The following is a 24595-nucleotide window of genomic DNA, read 5'->3' on the forward strand; positions in this document are numbered from 1 at the left end:
CCATTGACTCATTTTTTCCTTGCTTCGAAGAGCTGCGAGTTCCCTCCAGCAGCCTCGACATCCCTTAAGTGGGCCTGTCCAAGAGCCAAGGCCACCCAAGGGGACTCCTGCTTCCTCCTCAAACTGAATGGTGGACTATAAATCACGTAGCCTTAATGTGTGACCCTGAGGGAGTTCATGGTTTCACCGCTCTGGACTTGGAGTCCCACAGCTACAGAGAAGGGGGTGCGTCTCTGCAGGTTTCCAAAGGCCACCGAGCTCACACACTCTATGCCTCTCTGATCCCCTTCTTATTCCTGGGCTCGCTGCACAGAGCGGTCCTCTCGAGAAACAAGAACACTCGGCCTCCCGCCCAGCTTGGCCTCTGCCGGGATGGAAAGTGGAAAGATTCTTTCGTGTTTCTTTGTATTAAGTCCCAGGCTGAGAAAAGCTCGTGAAAACTGCTGGTTCACCCTAGGTGGGGGTGGGGGGGAGCACTCCCAGGAAAAAGGTAAACGGGTCTCAGGGACTCCCGGCTGGCCTGTGGAGATAAAGCTGTTCTAGAAACTTCAACAGTTGGGTTTCAGCCCCTTCTCAGCTTCCTCAAGCCAGTTAGCGTCTCAGAATCAATCAGGAAGTAGGCAACGAGCCAGCCCCTGAAGAGTACTTTTCGGGGTCATTCTCTGGGTGATACCCAGGCCGTCAGATTCCCACTGGCCTTCGCTAGGAGAACTCACTTGCAGAAAGGAAAATGTGCTTAGACCACAGTTGCCTTCTGAGGAGAAGGGCTCTGAGCAAACAGGAAACCGTCAGGATCTGCTGAACACCTTGACGGGTTGGGATATGGAGAGTGTGGGAAGAGAGGATGGCGTGGCATTGGACAGCTTGCACAACTCATCCCAAGAACTGGAATTAGTGGGGAGAAACCCAGAAAAGAAATATTTCATCCATATTTCTTTTCTTTCATCCAGAAAAAGAAATATGGATGAAAGAGGGGCCAGGAAAATGGGGAGCCCAACAGGGAGTTGGATCTCAAGACCTTGAGATCATGACCTGAGCTGGAACCAATGGTCAACTGTACCACCCAGGCACCCCACAACCATGATTCTCCATGGACAGCTACATCCCGTTGCACTCACAGGCCTTCCATATTCCTCTGGATTCTGCTCCAAAATCTTCCCTACAAATTCTCATGCATGAATGGGACTGTTTGTTTGCTTGTTTTTGTTTGTGTTGGTGGAACCCAAGGATGGGCTCCATTTCAAGGATGAGTCCAGTGCTGAAGAGAAAAACAGAAAGAGCCGAGTCACAAAAGAAGAAAGCAGGAATTGGGAGCCAGGGGCAATTACAAGAAAATAACCCCCAAAGAATGTGGAGAAATCGCTGGACATTCACGGTGCGTTGAATCGATGGCTGAAGCTGCTTTTTTCTAGATGTCAGTGGGAACAAAGACTCCATGCATGTATGTGTGTATGTGTGTGTGTACAGCCCTTGTACACACACACACACACACATACACACACGGAAAAAAACTAAAGCGAGGAATAAGGGAACACGTTTGGCTGAGTCTGGGCCAACGAGCAGGTGCTCCCCAGAATCTGAGGGAGCCTCCTTGAGGAAGCTGGGCAGGGGGAGTCTCGGTGGTTGGCTCCTCAAAGATGGAAGGTGGCTTCCCCTATCCACACAGCCCCACTCGAGCCATTAAAGCATGTGGGGACAAACTGAACCAAGAAAGAGACAGAGCAACATCAGGAGGTAGACAGAACCAAATTCCTGGCAACGAAGATACAGTCCCAGAGGAACACGGGTGCCAGACACAGAAAGAGGCCCTTCGATAGACTTTTCGAGGGAATGAGGAGGAATCCAGCACAGCCTCAGACAGACCAGTCTGGGCTCCAAAGCGTCTACCTTTCCGAGTTCTATGCTTTCAGTTCTATCCGTGTTTTTCTGCCTATGCCTACTGGACACTGAACACAAGCCAGGTACCGTCTTTGATGCCAGAGAAACAGAGATGGAACAGACAGACAAGGCCTTGCTCTCTGAGACCTAACACAGATGACACACAGGGGTGAAAGGAGGTGAATGAATGAGATCGTTTTAGGTGCCATGAAACAGCACATGAGTAAAATGAAGCCAAGGAGTGTGGTGCAGAATGCCTTGATTTGGGGACTGCTTGAGACGGAGGAGTCCAGATGGGCCTTTCTGAGAGACGTTTATTTGAGCTGACACAGGAGCCATGAGAAGGAGCCAGCCTGGGAAGATCCTGGAGAGAGAGAGGAAGTCTGAGCCTAGGGAAGGAAGCGCAAAGGCCCTGGGGAGGGCAGCAGGGCTCATGGGACTGGGATGAGGCAGGGGGTGGTCAGGAAGCCCACAGCCAGGGCCCATAGGTCCCTGAAAGCCACAGTGAGGTAGACCAAAGTGGGCAGCCGCTTAGGACACTGTGGTGGAGAGGAGACTTACCCTTGCCCCGAGGAGCCATTTCCCCCTGCCCAGAACCAGAAGCGAACTCTTCCCCCAGGGAGGCAGCTCCAGGAGCCGTGCTTACAGGGAAGGGCCAGCAGGTGGCTCTCTGTGAAGAAGACAGTCCACCCTTTCTCCCACCACTGCTGACGCCTTTCCTGTTCCAAGGTAGTAGCACTTTTCCCCACTGAACAAAAGCTCCTTAAGCAAACCTCCACTTTGCTGTTTTTTTTTTTTTTAAACAATAGGAGACCATAGCAACCAGTACAATGGGGGCAGTCCAGGTGACTGACCCCTTGCACCCTAATGGCTAACAGAGGCAACTCCTCCCAGCTAGGGGCTCCATTCCCAAGCTCCCACTTTTTCAAAGCCCAGTGCTCAACCCAGCTGGCTTGGCCACCCTCCTTTCCAGAAAGACAATCCTAGGAAAAAATAGGTGCCAGGAGCCCAAGCCACAGGCCAAACTCCAGCTCTCCACCGAGGAAGTCATGGCTTCAAGGCGCTTACAATCCTCCAGGGGCACAGGGGAGCAAGACGAGCAGGTAGACAGAGGCAGGCAGGTGTTTGCTGTTTTCATGAGATTTCCTTGCCATGGTATGTTTGTTTGTTTGTTAAATAAAGGCAAGAATTTCTGTAGACTGTCTCACAAGCCCTGGCCACAAAGAAGGGGTTTCCGGGACTGACGTGCAGGTGGCACCAGGAAGCCGAGAGCTACAGGACTTGTCAGTGAGTCAGCTGAGTTCATCATGGAGCGACAGGCCCCAAGCACATCTCCGCAGCTCTGCTGTGGGAAGGGGAGTTTTCCCCTTGAAGGAGCTTGTAAGTCGGCGTGGACCTGTTCTCCTTTCTATCGGTTGGAACTAGTCTTTCCCTCCCTTGAGTCGCCATAGCCCTCACGTCATGTCATAACAGCATCCAAACGTGTCCCTCAGTAGAGGGGGCACGTGCCGAGCCCAGGCCCACCTGTGAGCCACATCTGTGTCCCTCAGAACCTCCCAGAGCCTGGCCCCTGGCCGGCCCTTGGCCAATGCTTGCCGAACTAAATTTTGGTCCAAAAGCAGGAGGCAAAGCCACAGAAACCAAGGGCGTCTGTGAAGTGAGTCAGGCTTCAAGTTCACGTGGACATGGAGGTCCAGCCACGGCCCCAAGCAGTCATGGTGTTCTTCCTTCATTTCTTCCTATGGGGTAGGAGTGAAGATGCTCAGAAACAAAATTTTAAAGGCCCCTTTGCCCTCAAATCCCTCCCCCTTCGTTGTCTCTAATCTCTAACTCACATGAGTGAGATTAGGCAGTGAAAGGCCTATATTCAATGTTCAGGTAAACAGTGTCATACGCCATTTAAAAGCCTTTCCTCAATGGCTCCGAGAGGCTGAGTAACCCTCTCCTTGTGTAAGTTGCTAACCCAGGATCTGAGTCCAGACCCAACCCCAAGGTCAGGCTCACCCAGTGGTGGGGAACCAGAGCAGGGTTTCCTGAAGTGGTCGTCTCCACCCCAAGTGTGTAGCTCTGATCGGGGCTGGTGTGGAGCTCCAGGGTACCCTGTCCCCCGGAGTGTCTGAAGGATACAACTCAGGTGTCTGGCAAGATCAGCACTGCCAAGAGCCTTGGGTGCTGAGTCGAGGAGACCACTAGCTAAGTCTTCCTACGGCCCTTCACCCTCCAGGCCCACCCTTTAAATGGCTCCCAGCTGCCCTCACAGTCAGCCCAGAGCCACTGGCCTTGGACCTCCTCTTTCCCCAGAATGCTTCCCTGGACCCCTTCACAGCAGGGATCCCCCATCCCCTGTTTCCCAAGCTCCTGAGCTTGCGGTCACTCGATAACTGGTTACCTGAGTTTGAATTAAGTATTTGTTTAATGCCACCAGAGCTAGACTGCTGGGCAGTGCATGGGAAGAGGCAGGTCTTTTTGTTCAAATGCCCAAAGTAGTGTTTTTAAATACACACACACACACACACACACACACACACACACACACACAAACACGACTTACTCAATGACTGACTGGCTTGACATTCTGATCCCAACTGATCTTTTCAGTCTCATCCCCTGATTCCTCTGTACACACAACCTGTGTTCCATCCACATCTAGCCCTCCCTGACACCTGTCTGTCCTATCTCTGTGACTTTGTTCATGTGATTCCTTCTTCTTGGAATATGTATAGTGTTTCCACCCCATTGAAGGACAATCAGAACTAGAGAAGGCAGAAGAATATCTCTTTGACATACAATTTCACATATCATAAAACTCATCAGTGATATTTGGTATATTCACAAGGCTATGCAACTGTCTCCACTATCGAATTTCAGAACATTTCCATCACCCCCGAGTAAACCCCCTACCCATTAGCTGTCATTCTCCATTCCTCTCCTCCTCCAACTCCTGGCAATCACTAGTCCACTTTTTTGTTTCCATGAATTTGCCTATTCCAGATATTTCATTTATTTATTTATTTATTTAGAGAGATAGAAAGTGTGCACACATGAGTGTGGGGGGAAGGGGAAAGGGAGAAGGAGAGAGAGAGAGAGAAACCCAAGCAGACCTCCCTGCCACTGGGAGCAGAGCCTGGATGCAGGGCTTGATCTCACGACCCCAAGATCATGACCTGAGTCAAAATCAAGAGTCAGATGCTTAACTGATGGCACCACCAGACATCCCGCGATATTTCATTTAAATGGACTCATACATGTGGCCTCTAGTGTCTGGCATCTTTTACTTAACAATGTTGTCAAGGGTCATTCACATGGGAGCAGGTATCAATACTCCATTCCTCTTGACGGCGGAATAAATACTTCACGGTATGGATATCGCACTTTTCATTTCTTCATACATCAGTTGATGGCCATTTGGCTTGTTCCTACTTTTTGGCTGTTATGAATAATGCTGCTATGAATGTTTGTGTTCAAGCTTTGGGGTGATCGTCTGTTTTCAATTCTCCTGTGTATATACATAGAAGTAGAAAGGTTGGGTCATGTGCTAACTCCATATTTCACCTTCTCAGTAACTGCCAAATTGGTTTTCCAAAATGGCCGTACCATTCAAGGGGCCTGCCTGCCACGTATGAGGATTCCAATTTCGTTATGTCCTTGCCAACGCATGCATGCTATTGTCTGTCGTTATTATTATTGTTGTTATTGCCATCCTAGTGAATATAAAGTGTATCTCATGGTGCTTTTATTTGCAATCCCCTGATGACTAATCATACTGAGCAGTTTTTTTCATGTGCTTCTTGGCTACTTTTGTATTTCATTTGGAGATATGTTTATTCAAGTCTTCTGCCATTTTTATTTGGGTTGTCTTTCTCTTGTTGAGTTGTAAGAATTCTTTACATATATTCTAGACAGTAGGCCCTTTTTAGATATATGGTTTGCAAATATCTTCTACCATCCCATGGTTGTCTTTTTGCTTTCTTAAAGATTTTCATTTACTTATTTATTTGAGAGACAGTGAGTAAAAAGAGAGAGAGATCATAAGTGGGGAGGGGAGAGAGGCAAAAGGAGGAGCAGGCTCCCCTCTGAGACTGGAACCTGATGCGGGCTCAATCCCAGGACCTTGGGTTCATGGCCTGAGCTGAGGGCAGACACTTAACCAACTGAGCCGCCCAGGCACCCCTCTTTTTGCTTGCTTGATAGTGTCCTTAAAGCACGAAACTTAAAGTTTGATGAAATCCAATTCACTCTTTGGTTTTTGTGCTTTAATGGGCCATATCTAGGAAATCATTGCCTAATCCAAAGTCACAAAGATCTACATGCTAAAAGTGTTTGAGAGTGTAATCATTTTAATGTTATATTTATATCTTTAACCAATTTTTTAAAAGATTTTATTTGTTTGTTTGTTTGTTTGTTTGTTTACAGAGTGCATGAGTCAGGGTAGGGAAGGAAGGAGAAGGAAAGGGAGACTCTGAGCGGACTCCGTGATGAGTGCAGAGCATGACACGGGGCTCGATCTCACGACCCAGAGATCATGACCTGAACGGAAATCAAGAGTCGTATGCTTCACAGGACTGACCCCCCGGGCGCTCCCATCTTTAACTGATTTTGAGTTAACTTTGTATACAGTGTGAAGTAGGGGTCCAAATTCATTCTTCTACAGGTGGATATTCAGTTTCTCAAAACCATGTACTAAAAAGATGACCCCCCCACCCCCTGCCGAATTGTCTTAGCAAGAAGAAACATTTCTGAAACAACTCTGATGGACAACTCCGCCACGGTGAGGGCAACCAGGACGGGTCCGAGCTATGGACGCCAGCGATGCCAAGATTGGCTGGGCTTTTTTCCCCGGTACCCATTATGTGAAAGTTCCATGAGCACCATGCCAGTTCCCCTCTTTCTATATATAGCAGTGGTTCTTAATCTTGTTTAGCGTAAATAAGCCAATGAAATTGTGGACTCTTTCCTAGGCATAATGTTCTGCTCAAAATGCTGAGGGGTTTACAGGCATCTCTCCATGCAAGAAGCCCGTCCATGGACCCTAGGCTAAGAGTCCTTGCTCTACTCTCCCTCCCTCGGAGTTCTCCTACTGAGGAGACTCCAGGCAACACCCCACAGTGTTGTTTTGTTTATTTGCTTTTGTGTAGCTCCAGTCTCTCCTTTGACTTGCATGTTTCCGCCAAACTCCCAAATATGTGTATGTACTTCCTGGACATTCAAACTCAGCACATTAACTCGTCATGTTACCACCCCCAACCCAGCTCATACCCCAACTTCCCTTTCTCTGGTCACTGCACGGCTCTTCCCATCACCCAGGCTCCAATCTCAAAATCATCTTCACTTCTTCTTCCCCTCACCACCCCTCCCCCACCAAACCATGAGTCTCCAGGTTGTGTAATTGTCCCTTCACCCTGACAGGCCATGGGTATCCTTCCAGACCTAGCAGGTGCAGGGCAGGAGTCGGCTCTGGTCTTGTGTGCTTCTTGCCTGCACGTTTTGATTTGTTAGGGCACCAGATCTGTCTGCCGATGGAAGATTCTGAGCATTTGGCTCTCTGGCTTGGAAACACTCAGTGGTTGGTCCTGCTTTTCCAATCAGAGGACAGGCCCTCTTGGTCAGGAATTCAAGCCCATCTGCTCTCTGACTCCAACCAACCAACTGGCCTCACCTCCCAAGTACCCCCAGAACAGACCTTACCTAAGTGTAAGGTCACAAGTGTCACCACCGACACCCTCTGTCCCTTGTCTCTATCACCACCCTGATACCAATCTTAGAGCTAACCCTGCAAATCCTTGAGCCCAGACCTGTCATGGCCATCTCCACGAAGCCTTCCTGACTGCCCCTGCCTCTCAGCTCCTATAGGAATGTGCTCATTTCACACAACCTTTGCTTTCAGGAGGCATCTTAGCACATAGCCTGGCATCATGAACGAAATTTAATGATATTGGGGCCACACTCGACAGTGATTGTTGTGCGGGAACATGAATCAGAATCACTTGGGGAACTTTTTCAAAATACCCCGCTCGAGACCTAGACTTCTACGTTGTGAAAAGGAACCATCCACTGATGATTGTGATATACATCACAAATGAAGAACTACTCGTCCAATTAACAAAACTGGCAGTACTAATGACGGTTGAGATGCACCGAACATTCACTGTGCACCAGGCATGGCGTACGCACTCACCTCATGGCATCCTCCCAGAAACCGTAGGAGGTAGACGCCGTTATTTTCCCTTTCTTCAGATGGGGAAACCAAGAATTGAAGATGCTAAATCATTTGCCTACAGTGGGCCATTTAAGAATCAGTGAATCAGCTGAAATAAAGTTCCCTAAAGGACACTTAACAATCCGTTTGTGGGATTTCACAGTGATTTTCCTGGAAAAAAAAAATCTATGTTCTGATTTAGTAACTCTGGGCCAGTTTCTGCTTTTCCCTAGCTTTGTGACCTTGGGCAAATCACTCACCCTCTCTGAGCTTCTGTTTCTTCTTCTACAATACCCGCTACTACAGGGAGATTAAATGAGCAAAGTCATGGAGAGTACGAAGGGCCTGCACAGAGTGCGTGCTCAGGTTACCTGTAATACCACGGTAACTACCTTTGTTCAAATATGTGCCTCAAACAAGGGCAGTCCTTCTTTGCTCCAGGCACCCGTGGGGGCTGAGCAGCACATCTGGGACATAGACATACAGGAGGACACACGGGAGACTGGCCCTAGGTCTTAGGGGCTAGAATTAATAAATAGATCTTTGCTCAGGCGCCTCCAGGTGTGAGGCCCTGGAATGCAGAGGTAAACAGATACGGATCCTGGCCTCAGTGTTCATGTGATTTACTATTTTGATTACTGAGTTCTGGACCATTCCATCCACGGGCAGGGGGTTGTCCACTGGCCTGGAGGCCCGTGAGTTTTTGAGGAACTGCCTGCATTAGGATTTTCCAGCCTGAGTTTAGCGGTGGCCCGTTTTCGCAACATGAGGTCTCCCTCCCAAACAGCGAAGGCCTGGAGGGTGACAGCCTGGATGGCTCCCAGCGCCGGCCAGAATCTCGCCATTCCCGAACTTCCCTTTGACACGAACCTTACAGGGTCCAGTTCCACTTTCCGTGCCTCCCAGCAGCACTTCGGGACGAGGAAAGGGGGTGGTTCTGCATTCTCGGGCCACGATCTTCTGCAGCAGGAGCACCGAGCTTGTGCGGCCCGCACCCGACTGCAAGCGCGATTTTCACACAACCCAGCCGGGGCTGGATCTGCGCATTCTTTCCCACACACGCGGGGAGGCGGGAGCTGCTACTGTCAGCCTACAGATAAGGAAATGAGCCTCAGAGAGTCTGTCTAATTTGCCCAAGGTCACCCAGCTGAGGAGCTCTGACACTGAACTTCTGGGGAGGCTCTTTAAAAGGGAATAGACAGGAGCCCCTGCCTGGGTGGCTCAGCCCACCTGCTTTCCGCTCAGAGCGTAATCTTGGGGTCCTGGGATGGAGTCCCATGTCAGCCTCCCTACTCAGTGGGGAGTCTGCTTCACTTTCTGCCTGTCTGCCCCTCCCTTGCTTGTGTGGGGCTCTCTCTCTCTCTCAAATAAATAAAATCTTTAAAAAAAGAAAAGAAAGAAAGAAAGAAAAGAAACGAAACAGAACAGAGAAGTGGGGAAGTGCCTTGCTCTCTTCTTCCCACATCTCACCTGGAATGCAGACCCTGGGGCCTCAGTGTACCAGGCATCTTGGAACCTTGAACTTGGAAGCAAGGCGGGAAGGATGGCAAAGCAGAAAAACAAGAACAGCCCAGGCCACTGATGTCTTCATGCGACAACAGACCAGCTCTGAGCAGCCCACCTTTGGCTTCGTTTTGTTCTTTTCATGTGCTGAAGACACTAGACTTAGGTCTCTGTGTCTGGTAAGCTGTTCTTAGCCGCTTGCCAGCACCACCTAGAATTGCACAAAACTGGCAATACTCACCAACAGGGACATGGGTTAGCACAGGATGTCACGTCCCTGTCATTGTGCCCAGGAGTCACTCTCTTCATTCCCAAGAGGAGCCTATGCTCCCCTCTCCCACGAAAGCCATTAAAGTGACAATTACAAAGAACACGGCTGCAAAATCTAGGCCCCAGACACACCTAGTTTCCTCCACACTATGCTTCTGCTCGTGCAGAATGTCTGCAGTTGGGGGAGAAGGTTAAAATCTAATGCACGCAAATAATCATAGAAATTGAAGCTGGCCGAATCGTGGCTGATTTTTTAAGCCTATTCTCAAAATTGTCTTTAATACTGTAGCTTTGTCCTTTAGATGAAAGGATGAAAAAGCGTGTTTTCAATGCTGGGCATTCCACAGCAGCACCTTTGTTTTTCCGTTAAACATACTCATGTTGGCCCAGGGGACAGAAGGATCTATAGGCATAGAGCATACCAGGCCATCTCCGCCTATGATGTAGTTTTAGTAACAGGAAGAATTATGACCTAGAGTCATTTCTCAAAACAAAAGCGGAGAAGCAAGAACATCTGGTTGAGTTTGGTAAATTCCTCAGGTTTTCTGGGGAGGGCTCTGGGTAGACGGGCAGCAGGCAGGCCTGGACTCCCTGGGCGGTGAGCCCACACCACAGGGGCGGCCTCCCCAGCCCGCAGGCCTCCTCCCAATCAATCAACATGTGAGAAATGGGGCTGGTGTTCCACGCCCATCCCGTCAACTCCATTTCTCACTTCCCCGTGGTGCAAATGCTCATGGGGGACAATTCAGGGTTCCGTAGACTGACACACACACACTCTCTCTCTCTCTCTGATGGCGTTTCTAATTTCCCACGAGAAAGCACGCCATTTGACACATTTGACACTCACACCCTTTCTGAATGTATCACTCCATGCCATGGACCTCTCGGGGGATGCGCCCTTGCCCTCTTCCAGCAAAGGAGCAGGTGGTTGGAGTCAGGAGAAAACACCAAGCCTACGTGAGTGTTTCAGTAGAAGAAAGGAGAAGGGTGGAAGAGGGACGAAGGGAGGCAAAGGGGCATGCACCTGTTGACCCCAGAGAGGGGGCCCTAGGCCGTCCTGAGCCGGAGCTCACACTCTCAGCCAGACTCCTTGGCAGGACACGTCCCGGCATTCTCTCAATCACACAGATGAGTTGGTCGAGGCTGTCTCTGCTCACCGACCAGTCAAGGTCACACCGCTAGGAAATGTCTGCAGAAACAAGGGAGTACAGCTGTTTGACTCCAGAGCCCGTGGTCTTTCCTGGACATTTGCAATGGTCTCCCCAGCGAAAGCCAAGTACACTGGAAAATTCCAGTGTATTATATAGCTTAGGTGTCTGACTTCACTTAGGTAAAGAAATACACTGTATGTAGGTAAAAGGAGGAAAGCCACAGAATCAGAGGGGGCAGCACAGCACAGAGGACTCGGAGCCAGATTGACGTACAGACCCCAGCCCTGTGTGACCTTGGGTGAGTGTCTTAATGTCTCTGTGCCTTGGGCTTTCCATCTGTAAAGTGGGGATGAGAACATGGTTACCTATAGAGGAGAAGGGAATGAGAAGTAGCTGGAAGACACATGAAACACCACCTTCTAGAGAAGACTAATTCTTCTCAAGAGATCCCGAAGGCAGCAGGAAAAAGCGGCAAGGGGAGCAGGGTGGATTCTGGTTGGAAAAGTTGGGGGAAGGCTGCTTTAGGGGAGGGGCAGCTGGCACTCAGCGACTTGACATTGCTCTGATCCTGCCGTGTCTTTTTGCTCAGGGTTTCCAGAAAGTCGAGTGGATTTTTCCACTGGTAACTTGCACATTGTTCCCACGATTACAGCTTAAAGTTGATGAGTAATATTTAGAAGTAGAAGGCTCTCCACTTCCAGTTCCTCTCACTGGAATGGGATGTGGGCAAGTTAATTAACCTGTCTGGGCTGAGCCTTGCTTTTCACCAGATGGAGAATCGGGCAGAAAATGAGTACTTGTTACAGCCCTTCAAATATAGCCCATAACAGTTTGCTAGAAACATCAGGTCCAACCTCCTCCCCCCACCCCCCCACCCCGAAAAATCACAATAATTAGCAAATCCAACAGTTAGACGTATTAACTCACCATTAGAAACCAGAGGACCGAACAAGTCATTTCTGCCTGCGTGGTGAGCCCGCCAGTCTGTGAATCCCTGAAATGCAGCAGAAAACCGGGAAGCCAGCTACCAAAATTGCATGGGACACCTGCAGGTGGGAAAAATGGCCAGATCTGTAAGAAGGTATATTGCTTTACCCAGGGTGAGGTGCTCAGGGGAAAACAGCAACGTGATTAATCAGAAGGGCTGGAAGCCAGCCTGACCCCGCTCAGGCAGATTTCATGGAATAGCAAAAACAAAAAGAGAGAGAGAGAGAGAGAGAGTTTACCAACATCACAATAAGAGGTACTTGATTTTAGAATGAAAGACAGTTCTTCAAATGGAATAAGTTTAGTGATGTGAAAACCTCACTACCTTGCCCTTCCTGGTCTCATTTCCTCCTGCCTCTGTGGAAACTCGGTCCTGTCCAGGCACCAGTCCAAGGGACAGGATTTGGGAAAGGCTTCTTCTGGCTCTCCCATGTGACCCAGAGCCGATCACTCCACCTCCCCGAGGTGCAGTTACTGTCCCTGGAAGGGGAAGAGGGTGCACTCTCTGGGCCCAGCCCACGGGACCGTGGTCGGAGACGCGGTAACACACACACACACACACACACACACACACACACACACCCCAGTGCAGGAAAAGGGGAAGAATAATAGATATGTTCAGGATTGTTATTCTTTCTCAACATAGTCCCAAACTCCCACGATGACATGATTTCACTATAAAATCATTCATTTCAGAGACACGGCCAATGCCAGCTGCTCACACATTCTCTCCTTTAAGAAAATCGAATCCGAACTGATGGGGCAGTGTGGAGACTAGGAAGCTGCATCCCCAGTGGAGGAACATCCCCCGAAACTCCTCGGGAACGGAGGCATGTCTGTTTCTGTCTGTCCTTTGATACTGGGCTGGTTGCATCTGACCCAACTCACATGGCTGGACGTGCCTTCAAGACCACGGGTAAGTAAAAAAAATAAAAAATAATAAAAAAAATAAAAAAATAAAAATTAAAAAAAAAAAAAAAAAAAGACCACGGGTAAGGATTCTCGCAGAAGTCCCGCAGACTCGAGGGCCAACACCGCACGGACCCCGTATTTGACTCCTCTGTGGACCCTCATTGGGAACCACACCAGGGATGGAACGGGGGCTCGGGGAAAGCCAACTACATACATAAACCCCACACTGGGGGCCCTGGGGAAGCATCTGTCAGCTCACAGCCTTAGCGCCCTCACCGGGAAACTGGGAGGAAAACTAATTCCTGGGATGGTTAGGGAACATCCAAGTGAATCCACTTCGGGAAAATGGTCTGGCAGTTCCTTTAAAAGGGAAACAGGATCCCCACAGAACCCAACAGTGCTCTCCTAGATATAGACCCAAAAGAGTTGAAACGTCCATTCACGCAAAAAGCTGTGCACAAATGTTCATAGCAGCCATTCTAGATAATAACCAGAAGGTGTAGGTAGGGGCACCGGGGGCTCATTCGGTTAAGCGTCTGCCTTTGGCTTGGATCCCAGGGTCTTGGAATCAAGCCCCACATCGGGCTCCCTGCTCAGTGGGGAGCCTGCTTCTCCCTCTCCCTCTGCTGCTCCCCCTGCTTGCGCTCACTTGCGCTCTCTCTCTCAAATAAATAAATAAAATCTTTTAAAATTCTAACAAAAAAGTGTAAACAACCCAAAAGCCCATCAGATGGTGAGTGGATGAGGAAGACGTGGTCAGTCCATGCACCAGAACATCACTCGGCAGTGTAAGGAGATGAAGCCTGATTCACACCACAACATGGATGGATGGACCATGCGAAAGCAGCCAGACACAACAGGTCACATACAGTCTGATTTTGTTACATGAAATGTCCAGACTAAGCAAACCCATAAAGAAAATAAGTAGACTAGTGGTTGGGGGGGGGGGGTAAGAAAACAGGAATCAGAACTGACTGTTAATGGATATGGGTGTTTTTTGTTTTTTGTTTTTTTAGGGTGGCAGAATGTTCTGGAATAAGACAGCAGTGACGATTGCATAACCCACTGAATATATGAAAAACTGCTAACGTGCGTACATTAAAAATCATGAATTTTATTTTACGTAAATTATATTTCAATGTAAAAAAATAACTTAAGTATAAAAGGCTGTAAGAAACAGGAAAGTTAGGACTGATAAGTGGCATTGCATTTTATTGAATCAACCTTTAAAAAAATGAGTTCCCAGTTTGCCTCCTCATCTTCAAAAAGAGCTTTTGCCTGCCAGAGCCATTTATGTAAATGTGTGTCAGTACATTTCTTCCACGGCACCTGGTGGATAACACGCACTTAACAAACGGAGAATGAATGAGTATATATGAGAACCTCACAATCAAATTCCCAATAGATGAGGTTTTTAAAAATACTTGATTTTAGGACATAACAGAAAAGCCTAGTGCACATTGCTCCCCAAACCATAAAGTATCAGGATAGTAGACCAGCTAAAAACTAAATAAACACCAGCATCCTTGACAGGGCCTTCTACAGTCCTAATATCACAGTGTCTTAATGAACTATTTGAATCCGTAATTTCTAAATGTGGAGATGCCTACAGTTCTACCAAGGGATGTCTTAAAACCTAAAAGTTCTCAAAATAAAATCAACCAGATTTCCTTGCTGGTAAAGCCAATCTGTCCCTACAGCACACTTAGGTAGAGAAGGGCTTAGTGCCAAGCAGGCAAACTATATAGCCAGGAATAGAAACTCCTAAAAGATCTGGAATAATGATATTGAAAGGACTGAGCCTCGGGAACAGTTTCAATGGCCCATGCATTGTGTTTCTGATGGATATCTGACTGGGACTTCCCGGGTCCCCCAGCATTGAATAACCCATATAAACCAAATCCTACATTTATAGAGGAGGAAATCAAGAGTGAGGGGCATGAAGGGACCAGTCCAAGACCACCCTGCTGATGAGGGTCCAAGTCGAGACTAGAACCCAGGTTTTTGGATTTCTGGTTTTGTCTTTTCCTGCGGCTAGAATTCTAGTCTTCTCAAACCACCTGGGACGTGCTAAAACAATTGAGGAATTCTAATGTGACTAAGGTGACCATAATGGGTTTCCTCCAGATTCACGAATTTTTTCAATACTGTAAATTAAGGTTTGGCCCAGTGTCAGCAGGAAAAATATCTCCTGCTTGCCTATAGGCTCCTCACCCTTTCGCTAATGCTTGGAACCGTCTGCAAAGGTGTGAGTCTTCCCATAAATTTAGCTCTCCCCTTCCGATGGGCAAATTCATCCCTGGACACACACTCTAGTGAATGCCACTCATTCTTCGAGTTGGTGAGGGCGAGGAGAAAAAACCCGCTTCGACTTCTAGCTTTGCCAAGAACAAGTCATATAATTTATAGCAGAACTAAGGAAGGTATAATCTGCAAATTGGCTGTGTATTTATTTTTCTAAGACATAAGTGAAGTGTTCTTGGGAGGTAACACCACATGGCAAAGTATTCGCTCTACTGGAGGCAGATGGGGGAAAAAATAACACCTTAAAGAGAAACTCAGTGTGGAGGACAGCGCTTGGTTTTGCCTTTCCAGTACCCATTTTGCCTTCTTTTGATACCTTTCTTTGCTACCTTTCCTTCGGAGAACACCAGCCCCTCTCAGTCCATGAAATTCGGACAGGACTGAAATCTACCACCCCCTCCCCCACCAACTGTGACTGAGACTTGAGCAACCGGAAATGTCCACCCCCACAACTGTAATTGGGGCCGGGATGGCCACATAGGAAAAATAAGCCAGTGAGATCCTACCACTGAACTTCCACTGGCCATTCTGGAATAGAAAGTTCTATGGGCACTGAAGTCACCCCCTGTGATAGCCACTGGAGGCTGCCATCTGGAGAACCTAACTGCAGGTGATGGCAACACAGGACAAGAGCAAGGGAGGCAAGAGGGAACCTCGGTGGACACCTAAATCCTGCCCTACCTGAAGCTTGCAAGATCTGTGTGGGCTTTAGTTATATCCGACCGTTAAGCCTACGTGAACTTCAGTTCATTTTCTGTTATTGGCCGTGCAGACAGACCATACTACCTGGTAGTTAACAAAGACTCACAACTCACAGAAACTAAATGTGGCTCCTGGTTCAGCCACTCTCTAGATACGAGACATTAACCAAGATATGTCAGCTCAGTTTCAGTTTGATCTTCTGCAAAATAAGTATCAGTTGCTGGGAGCAATGAGTCAATAATCTACCTGAAGTGTGTGTTAAAGTTGCTGATGTGTGGTTGGGGTCCAGCAGACTGGAGCTCTAATTTTTTAACGACCAAACTATAATAAAAGCAACCTGATGCCCACTCTTGCAAGATTAAAGTTCCTACGGTATTATTTCATTTCTACTAAGCCTCACTGGTATGTGACGGAAACTTGGTCTTTAAATAGCTCGTCAGAAGGAGGCACAGGAATGGATCTGAATGTCACAGTTATCGTATTTGCTCATGGGCCCGAAGACTTTGAAATAACATAGAAGAAAACTCTCAAGGTAGTCTACTAAGAGATAAAGATATGTCTAATAGAGCCCGTGCTCTACTTGGCGACTACGTTCAAAAGAAAAAGAAGCAAAACCAAATCTTTAAACCTAGGCATGGCAATAAAATGAGAGAACAAATAGTGAATATTGCCTGACAGTTAGATTTTTCTTCTGTTTTTTTCTTTCTTTTGCAGGTATGTTTCCATGACCATTGACGATGCTGTTTGGAAGGCTTTATTGTCTGTAGGTGCTCAGGCCACATCATTAGGCTTTTGAGATGTTGGTTTAAGAACTGCAGATGATGGGGGGATGCCTGGGTGTCTCAGTCCGTGGAGTATACAACCCTTGATCTCGGGGTCATGAGTGTGAGCCCGAGGTTGGGTGTAGAGATTATGTAAAAATAAATAAATAAACGACTTTTTTTTACTAAACGGAGAATCACATTAGAGTTATTCGAGGTAGGAGAGCCAAAAGGGATCACTTTATCCAACTCTTTCATCTTACAGAAGAAAAAACTTTCCTAAGACCACCTAGCTGGTAGCCTTGAAATTATAACCTGGCCTTCCTACTGATTCAGAAAATTTCTGGAGGGAGACACTAGTGACTGGACCACCTCCCCCAGCTTGATTCCACTAATCTTTCAAGGACCCATTTGCCTATCACCTCCTCCAAAAAACTTTCCCTGGGCAACAGCTAGAAATCCTCCCAACTTTCAATTTCCAGAGCCCCCAACGTTTACTTTTATTTTTGCCATTATTACTCTCCAGGTGTGCTAATGTCTTCTTTATTAGACAGTAAGTTCATTGAAAGGAAATTCTGGTCTTTTTCATATCTGTACCCAGAACACTGGACACCATGCTTTGGAACATAGTAAACACTTGACATAGGGTTGCTGAAAACCAGGCTTTTACTCTGTTTGGGGACCTGTTGAATCCAATTGGCTTCATTTGGAAATAAAACTGAATTGCATAGCCAAATTCATTGCCATAAGGAAGACGGTACTTCCTAGCCCTGTTGGGCTAGGAAGGGTCTGAACGACTAGTTGTGGCCCAAGGACTGTAAGCAGAAGTGGCGTGGGTCACTTTCATGAGGGGACAGTGAAACCCCCTCGTGAGAACCCCCATTTTATCTCTCCTTGCCTCAGCGTCCCAGACGCCACATGCTGAGTGTACGGGGGCGTAAAAGGAAGCTATCATCACACAGACAGAAGGAACACCTCAGAGCCACGGGACTTACATCGGGTTTTGTGCGAGCAAGGGAAATATCTTTGCTACATCAAGTCACCAAAATTTGGGGGTTAATTTGTTGCTGCAACATCATCTAGCCCAACTAGAGAATCGCCAGACTAAAACACAAACTTTGTGCTAGGTATTTCTGGTGGTAATCCATTCTTCCTTTCTTCCTTACTACTAAAATCGTGGACATGTGCCTAGGTGAAAAAATGACATGACATATCACCCACATGTGACCAACAAGATAAAGTAGAACTTAATATATGAGTTTTTCAAGAAGTCCTCCCTTCTCTTTCCTGATAAGAACTCATATTTAATGACTGGTGCTCCAGCAGCCACCTTCGTTGATGAGGTGTCCTTAACCATAGACGTCTCCAACTAACGGAGCAGAAAGATAGAATGAACCTGGTTTCCTGATGACACCGTGGAGTTTCTTACTAAGCAAAGACTGCCCTGTCTTTGTGGTTTTAGTTAAGAGAATTAAACACGTACTTGCTTAAGCAGGGTAGCTAGATCTCTACTAGCAAACAGATATAATTCTCGATTGGCACAGACCTCATGCTGGAGATTCCAAAATAGTATCCCCATACTGGACAGTAAACAAAAAAGAAACAAGGGGCCAGGAGAGGAATAGTGTTCCATTCCATTCTGCTTTGATCTTCTGAGAAACTGAAGAAACACATGTGACCTCTGGTGAAATCTTTTCTAAAAAATGCTTTTCTCACATGAGCAAATTCTGAAAGAAACAGAACCTAAGTTACATTTTCCCAACATAATTCTAAGTATCTCAACTGGGAAAACACAAGAGTGATAAGGCTTATTCAATGCTAAAAGGTAAAAAGGGTAAAAGTGATTTGGTGTTTCCCAGGATTAAGAAAAACTGTAAATGTGAGGCATTCTTCGAGCAGCTGCATTCTGAGAGACTGGGGGAATTAAAACATCGGAGACCTTAAAATCAGGTTCAATGAAACATTTTTTATTATTATTCTTAGTGCTCAAGATTCGCTCAGGAACCTGTCTGTCTTTAATGAAGTTTTATTATCAAGGGGTCTGCTATTACTTTAATAAGAACTGACACAAAAAGTACAACTGACTCCAAAGAGAAGTCTCCGTAATATTCAGAATTACTGAGAGCATCTTCCTGCCTGCCATTCCTTCTGGACCCAAATGTTAGCTCGCTTCATCTCCACTACACTCCTCTCCGAATTGGGATTTTTATAAAACACAACAAAAGTGAATTTTTCAAGGGATGCAACCACTCCCCCATCAAGTTTGCCTCTTCAAAGAGACGCTTAAGAACCATGAAAATTGGCACGTGTGGTCGTGGGTATGAATTCCACATTTCTAAGCTCCACAGCTCTGTTCTCCATCAGGCTAGGAGAGGTTCCCTTCCTTCATCGCCAGTGGGGAACCCCAAGCAGCAGCATCAAGCATTCCAGACCACCTGCAGGAGAGAAAACTACCCGGGACAAGGAGCCCGTGCCCAGAAGAAAAGATTTCATTAGCGGCCTTGAAACAGAACCAAGAGGCGTATTCATTTCCAGAGTGAAATGTCCCAGGGAGGCTTTTCATCTCTTGGTTTTCCTAGAAAACATGGTAACTCGTGCACGCTCCCTTTTACCCGCTACCCTCTCGGTCATCCAGAGCCGGGCGTACGACCAAGCAGCAATTATTTTAAAATCTTCTCTGACTGAATAGGACACAATGTCTTTTCACCTGGAACCGTGTCATTGCTAAAATAATCCTCATTTTGATACAGAGTACCACAGATCACAAAGGCTCTAAGTTCCAGGATCCGTGTAGAAATTGGAAAGACTTGGGGGTCTTCATAGTTTTTAGACCCAACCCCAGATTACCTAGAAGTGTCACCAGTTAAGAATACAAACAGGCCTGGATTTCCCTGATGGCAGCTCCGATCAGGCTGTCCAAACCCCTGAACCTCGCTTAGCATGGATTTGTTCACGTGGAAGATGGAGGTGATGGTGATGATCCCGGACTTCTGCGGGGACTCCGAGCGTCAGACAAGGCAGTGCCTGTAAAGCACGTCACGCAATGCTCGGCCCATAGTAAGGCAGTCGATAAACATGAGCCGTCGCTGAAGTATTCCTCGTTCCCTTGAGCTGTCAGAGAACTCTGGGAAGAATCACGGGAGGACAAATCCAGAAATTCTTGGAATTATTGCCAGATGCAGATACTAACCGGGGCCTCTGTGGGTTTGGGCCATTCTGAGCAGCCACGCTCGGTCCAAGTGGGGAAGCCAGGCACACAGCCTGCAGATCTGGGCTTGAAAAGGTCCATCCACAGGAATTTAAAACTACAGTTGGCAGACTGACGCCTATTTTGTGTCTGTACCCACCATGCCGCCCAGAGTGACTAAATCCTTTACAATAAACTGTTCCAGATTGCAACCTTTTATCCCCTACCAGACATGCGTAAAAATGAATCCATATGTGTATGTTAAGTAGCAGTTCCAAAAATAACGGCGACTTTGGATATGGTAAAGACGATGGGAAGAGAGAGATGGTCCTGGAGTGGAAGGTTAAGGAGGCATTCACTGTGGAAAGAAGATGTGATCGGGGTTCTAAGGGATGAATAGGAGTTAGGTAAGTGAATGAGAGAGGAGATGCCTCGGGTCTTGAGGAACGTGACAAAGCCACAAAGTGGGAAATGAGCGAGTGGGGACAGAGCGGAGAGGCTGTGTAGAGCAATGCAGGGACGAGTTCGGGGGTGGAGGTTGAACTGGGCACCACGGAGGAAGAACGGGACCTCCTGGGGTCACGCTCATCTTTGTCTCTCCAGCCCTGCACATCGTGGCACAGTGGAGCACCCAGTAAGTACCAGTGAATGAATCCCTAGATCCACAAAGGACCTAAAGCGGCATTTGCAGAGATTTCTCTGGCTGGGCGCACCGGAGGACAAGGATTTGAGGCTGGTAGAACACATAGAAGGTTTCTGCAGAGTCTGCTACCCCCTCTCCCCAGGGTGGGGGTAAAGGCTTGACCTATATGAGAGCCGAGATGGCCGGGAAGAGGAGGAGAACAAAAGGAGAAACGTAACGACAGAAGAATTTTGGCCACATTCGTGGAAGGAAGGCGAATTCCAGGTGCTTGATGTTTGGGGCCCGGGTGATGCCGAGACAGCAAGGAGGGCAGTGTCCTAAGAAGCAACGGCTGAGGGTGGGAACGGGAAGGCACGAGTTCAGTGTCGAGCATTCGAGGCGACGGGAGACAGCCGAGTGCCGTGGTCCCGCCCTCACCTGGAGATAGGCTAGGAACGGATTCATACGGATGGGGTGTCCTTTAGAAGATACTAGTCATCCCCAGGCCCCAAAGCTCTTGCACTTATTTTTTTCCTTGAGACAACATCATGAAATTATGGTAAGCTCTTCACATAGTAGCTCCTGAAAAGCTGAGATTCAGAAAACAACCAAACAACTGTAGGTCTGGTTTCACACCGCTGCTCTCCATGAAAGCTTCCCCGAGGACTGGGGGAGAGCCTCCTGCCCCAAACGCAGCCACAGCACCATGGCCTGGATGTGGGGCCCTGCGATCTGCAAGGTTGCTTTGTTCTTCATGTCATTCTGACCCTCACTGGAGCTCAGGAGTCACTGGCACCAGGGAAAGGAAGCGTCTGGCTAGCCCACCTGCCCTGCCCTTCCACCTCGCCCCATGGAAAGTGTCCTAGGATAAGCCCTTCCACTGAGCACTCTGGACCTGGGAGCCCAGGGTGCAAATCCCAGCTCTCCCCAGCTAGTGATACTTGAGGAAGACACTTAAATTCCAGAGTGTTTAAGTCCCTCCAGCATGTCCTGATCTAAAACAAGGGAATGTGAACAGCACAACTGCAGGGGGCGCCTTTGGGGACTGTGTGCATTAACATATCCACGGAATAAACGTTCTGGACTCTGTCACTATAGACACTTAGCCCGGGTCACTGTCTGCTGTAGGGTTGTCCTATGCCTTGTCCTCGGACACTGAGCGGCATCCCTGGCCTCTACCCCCGAATTGCTGAGACTACTTCCTCCCCAGAGTGACAGTCAGAATGTCTCCAGAGCATGCCAGATGTCCCCTGAAGGAGAAATCACCCCCGGCTGAGAACCACCTATGCAAAACAGTGCTAGCTCTTGCGAATGTGCCAGAAGTAAGTCTGAACATGACATTCATTGGATCCTTAAGCTCCCAACAACCCAAAGAGATTGGTCTTATCTCCAGCTTTCTACCTCAAGAAGGTGAAGTTCAGAGGACTAGATACCTTGTCTAAAGTCACTCTGCCGGCTGATTACAGAAAGGACCCCCAGTTGGACCCTCAGTCTGAAGCTTTTTGGTGTTGGCACGCTGCCCAGTGGCCACTACCTCGAGAGGTGGCTGTTGGGAAGACTGCCTTTGTCGTACTTTGCTCTCTGGGTGAGAGAGATAATCCCCTAAGTATGGGCCTTGCACCATGGGAATGTACTGCCATCTGCCCTAAATCCTGAAAGCCCGCCATCTGTGGGTTTCACCCTGCACCATGCATGGGGTAACGTTGGGTTCACAGGAAGTAACACCTCCCACTCACCTTGCTGTCTGGGTTAGGGCCCTCCTCTGAACCTCCACCCGTCACAGGCAGATCACCCCAGTGGCCTGTGAATGTCTTCTCCAGGGACTACATATTCCCACACTTCTGTCTCCACAACGCAAACACGGCACACCGGGGTGGCATGGACTGTTTCTTGAATGAATGAATGAATGAATGAATGAGTGGCCTCCCTGTCCATCGACTCTCTGAGATTTATGCATCAGGGCTGGCCTCAGCCTCACTCTTCTGTTACACAAGCTCAGGGAAGGAACTGCAGACTTTGAGGGGGTGAATGCAACTGGTTTTTCCAAATTCCAGCAGCATGTGGAGGATGAAGATGGGCAGCCTGACCCCTCCGGCTGAGGTCTCGGCTGAGATTATCCGGAGAACGCCTATCCGAGACGGTGCTGAGACATCAGACAGCAAAAAGACAAGCAGCTGGAACCCCCAAGCATGGCTTCCCCTTCTGGGAAACTACATTTCCATGAATGGTGTCATTTACAGCTACAGAGCTCTGGCTCGCAGTAATGGTGTGACTTTAGAGCCACACATCTCATTGCTCTAAGCCTCGAGCCCCCCTCTATAAAATGGGGATCAAAATACTACATCAGGGGTGCCTGGAAAAGATGACAGACCCAATGTCACATGGAGCTAGGCCCGCCAGTGAGAAAAGGGTGTGAGATGTGATCCGTGACCCAATACTTCCTGCCACAAAGCTGAGAACCCACTTTCAGCACAGCCCGCGGGCACAGCGCCCTGACATCAGGACTCACAGGTGATGCTGCCCAGGTCCAAAACAGGATCTTGGGGGCATTTCTGCTCTTAGCCCCGGTCTTCCCACAACCCGGGTATCAACTGTCAGGCAGAGCACATCCCCTCGGAAGCTGCGAATTAGAAACTTTCGAAAGATAAAGCTCCTGTGTAACCACACTACGGGTGTCATTTCATAATTCTACACTTTCATAACCTGTGTTTCCCGGGTGTAGCTGGCGTGAGGAAAGTGACATGTGACTTGCTCAACACTCCTGAGGAGTCAACAAGAGGCTGGCTTAGGGGCACTGACTCTGTTTTTCAAAAATCCACCAAGCTGCATTTCTAATCCATTGAAGAATCCAGGGGGAGGGGCGCCTGGGTGGCTCAGTCAGTTCAGCCTCTGCCTTTGGCTCAGGTCAGGATCCCGGGGTCCTGGGATCGAGCCCCACATCGGGCTCCCTTTCCCATTCCCCCTACTTGTGTTCCCTCTCCCGATGTCTCTCTTTCTCTCTGTCAAATAAATATATTTAGAAAATCTTAAAAAAAAAAAAAAAAAAAAGAAAAAGAGAGAGAGAGAGAGAGAATCCAGGGGTTACCCTTCACTGACTCGAATTTTCTCCTGAATGTCTGCCCCACATCCCACCTCCCGCCCCAGGCCACCTCCTCCCAGGCTGCTCCCTCCCCACACCGGCCTTGGAGAACCTCTCCCATTTCCTGCACCTGGCTCCTTCTCTGTGGGGATGCCTGACCATGTCCCGTGTCCCACTCTGTCTTATGTCTTCAATCAAACTATTTCTTCCGTGGCCTGGAAAAAGAGCTCAGGCCTCCTCTATTCTAAAAATGAAATTAAAGAAAAAACAAACCACCAAGAGAACGGCCTCAGCCCCTCTCCCTCAAGGACATGCTACTGTTCACCTCTTACCGCCTATCAGGGTTCTCAGACGCTGATCTGGGGACTGGCTCCTGCGGAGCCGCCCGTGAGCAGTCTGTTTCCCGAGCTCACCTGTAGAGATCTGACTCAGAGGTCCCATGTGGGGCATAGGAAGTCATTATTTCTCAGGTTTCCTCCAGGTGATTAGTACTTTCCACCTCGTTTAAAAACCTCTGGTCTAGGGGCACCTGGGTGGCTCCATTGGTTAAGAGTCCTACTCTTGATCTCAGCTCAGTCTTGATCTCAAGGTCACGAGTTCAAGCCTCGCGTGGGGCTGTGCCCTGGGCATAGAGCCTACTTTAAAAAAAAAAAAAAAAAAAAAACACCAACAGCAAAAATTTCCTCCCTCCATTTACGTCATCACCGCCCACTGCAAACACCTGCCAAGCTGACTGGCTCACGGCTGCTTTCTCCAGGCGGCCAATGACTTCCGTCCAAGGGTCATGTTCAGTCTTGACTCTCAAGGCTTTTTCTTGGCTTCTCAGTGGCAGCCAAGAAGGGAACATGCTCCACTTTCTTGACATTGTCTTCTGCCTTTTCTGCAGAGAGCCTTCTAGCCCCACTGTACCACCGGGGGCCTGCCACCTCCTGCCACCTCCTCGTGGGCAGGTGTAAGCCTGATTCCACTTGACGAGGCTTTGCACCTGCTCCAGCGCTCGAGAACTCATCCCGTCTTATCGTTTTAAGGAGCCTTGGAAGTGA

General features: G+C 48.3%; 2 long non-coding RNA genes across 6 annotated transcripts in view; both read right to left on the bottom strand.

Annotated features, from left to right (window-relative positions):
* Positions 1–24595, bottom strand: part of LOC116573365 — a 374338-nt gene that overhangs the window by 295876 nt on the left and 53867 nt on the right. The window lies entirely within an intron of this gene.
* Positions 2682–23144, bottom strand: LOC116573364. 5 transcript variants are annotated; one of them, XR_004278735.1, is made up of 6 exons: positions 22983–23144; positions 11926–12044; positions 9545–11036; positions 8945–9164; positions 8054–8245; positions 2682–3617 (listed from the first exon to the last, which is right to left on the bottom strand). It is a non-coding gene; the product is annotated as an uncharacterized LOC116573364 (long non-coding RNA). The 5 variants fall into 5 exon arrangements; XR_004278733.1 differs by lacking the exon at positions 2682–3617 and adding an exon at positions 6281–6405; XR_004278734.1 differs by lacking the exon at positions 2682–3617 and having other exon boundaries at positions 6281–8150.

This window comes from Mustela erminea, chromosome 14 (genome assembly GCF_009829155.1).
Source record: "Mustela erminea isolate mMusErm1 chromosome 14, mMusErm1.Pri, whole genome shotgun sequence".
Classification (NCBI taxonomy): Eukaryota; Metazoa; Chordata; class Mammalia; order Carnivora; family Mustelidae; genus Mustela; species Mustela erminea.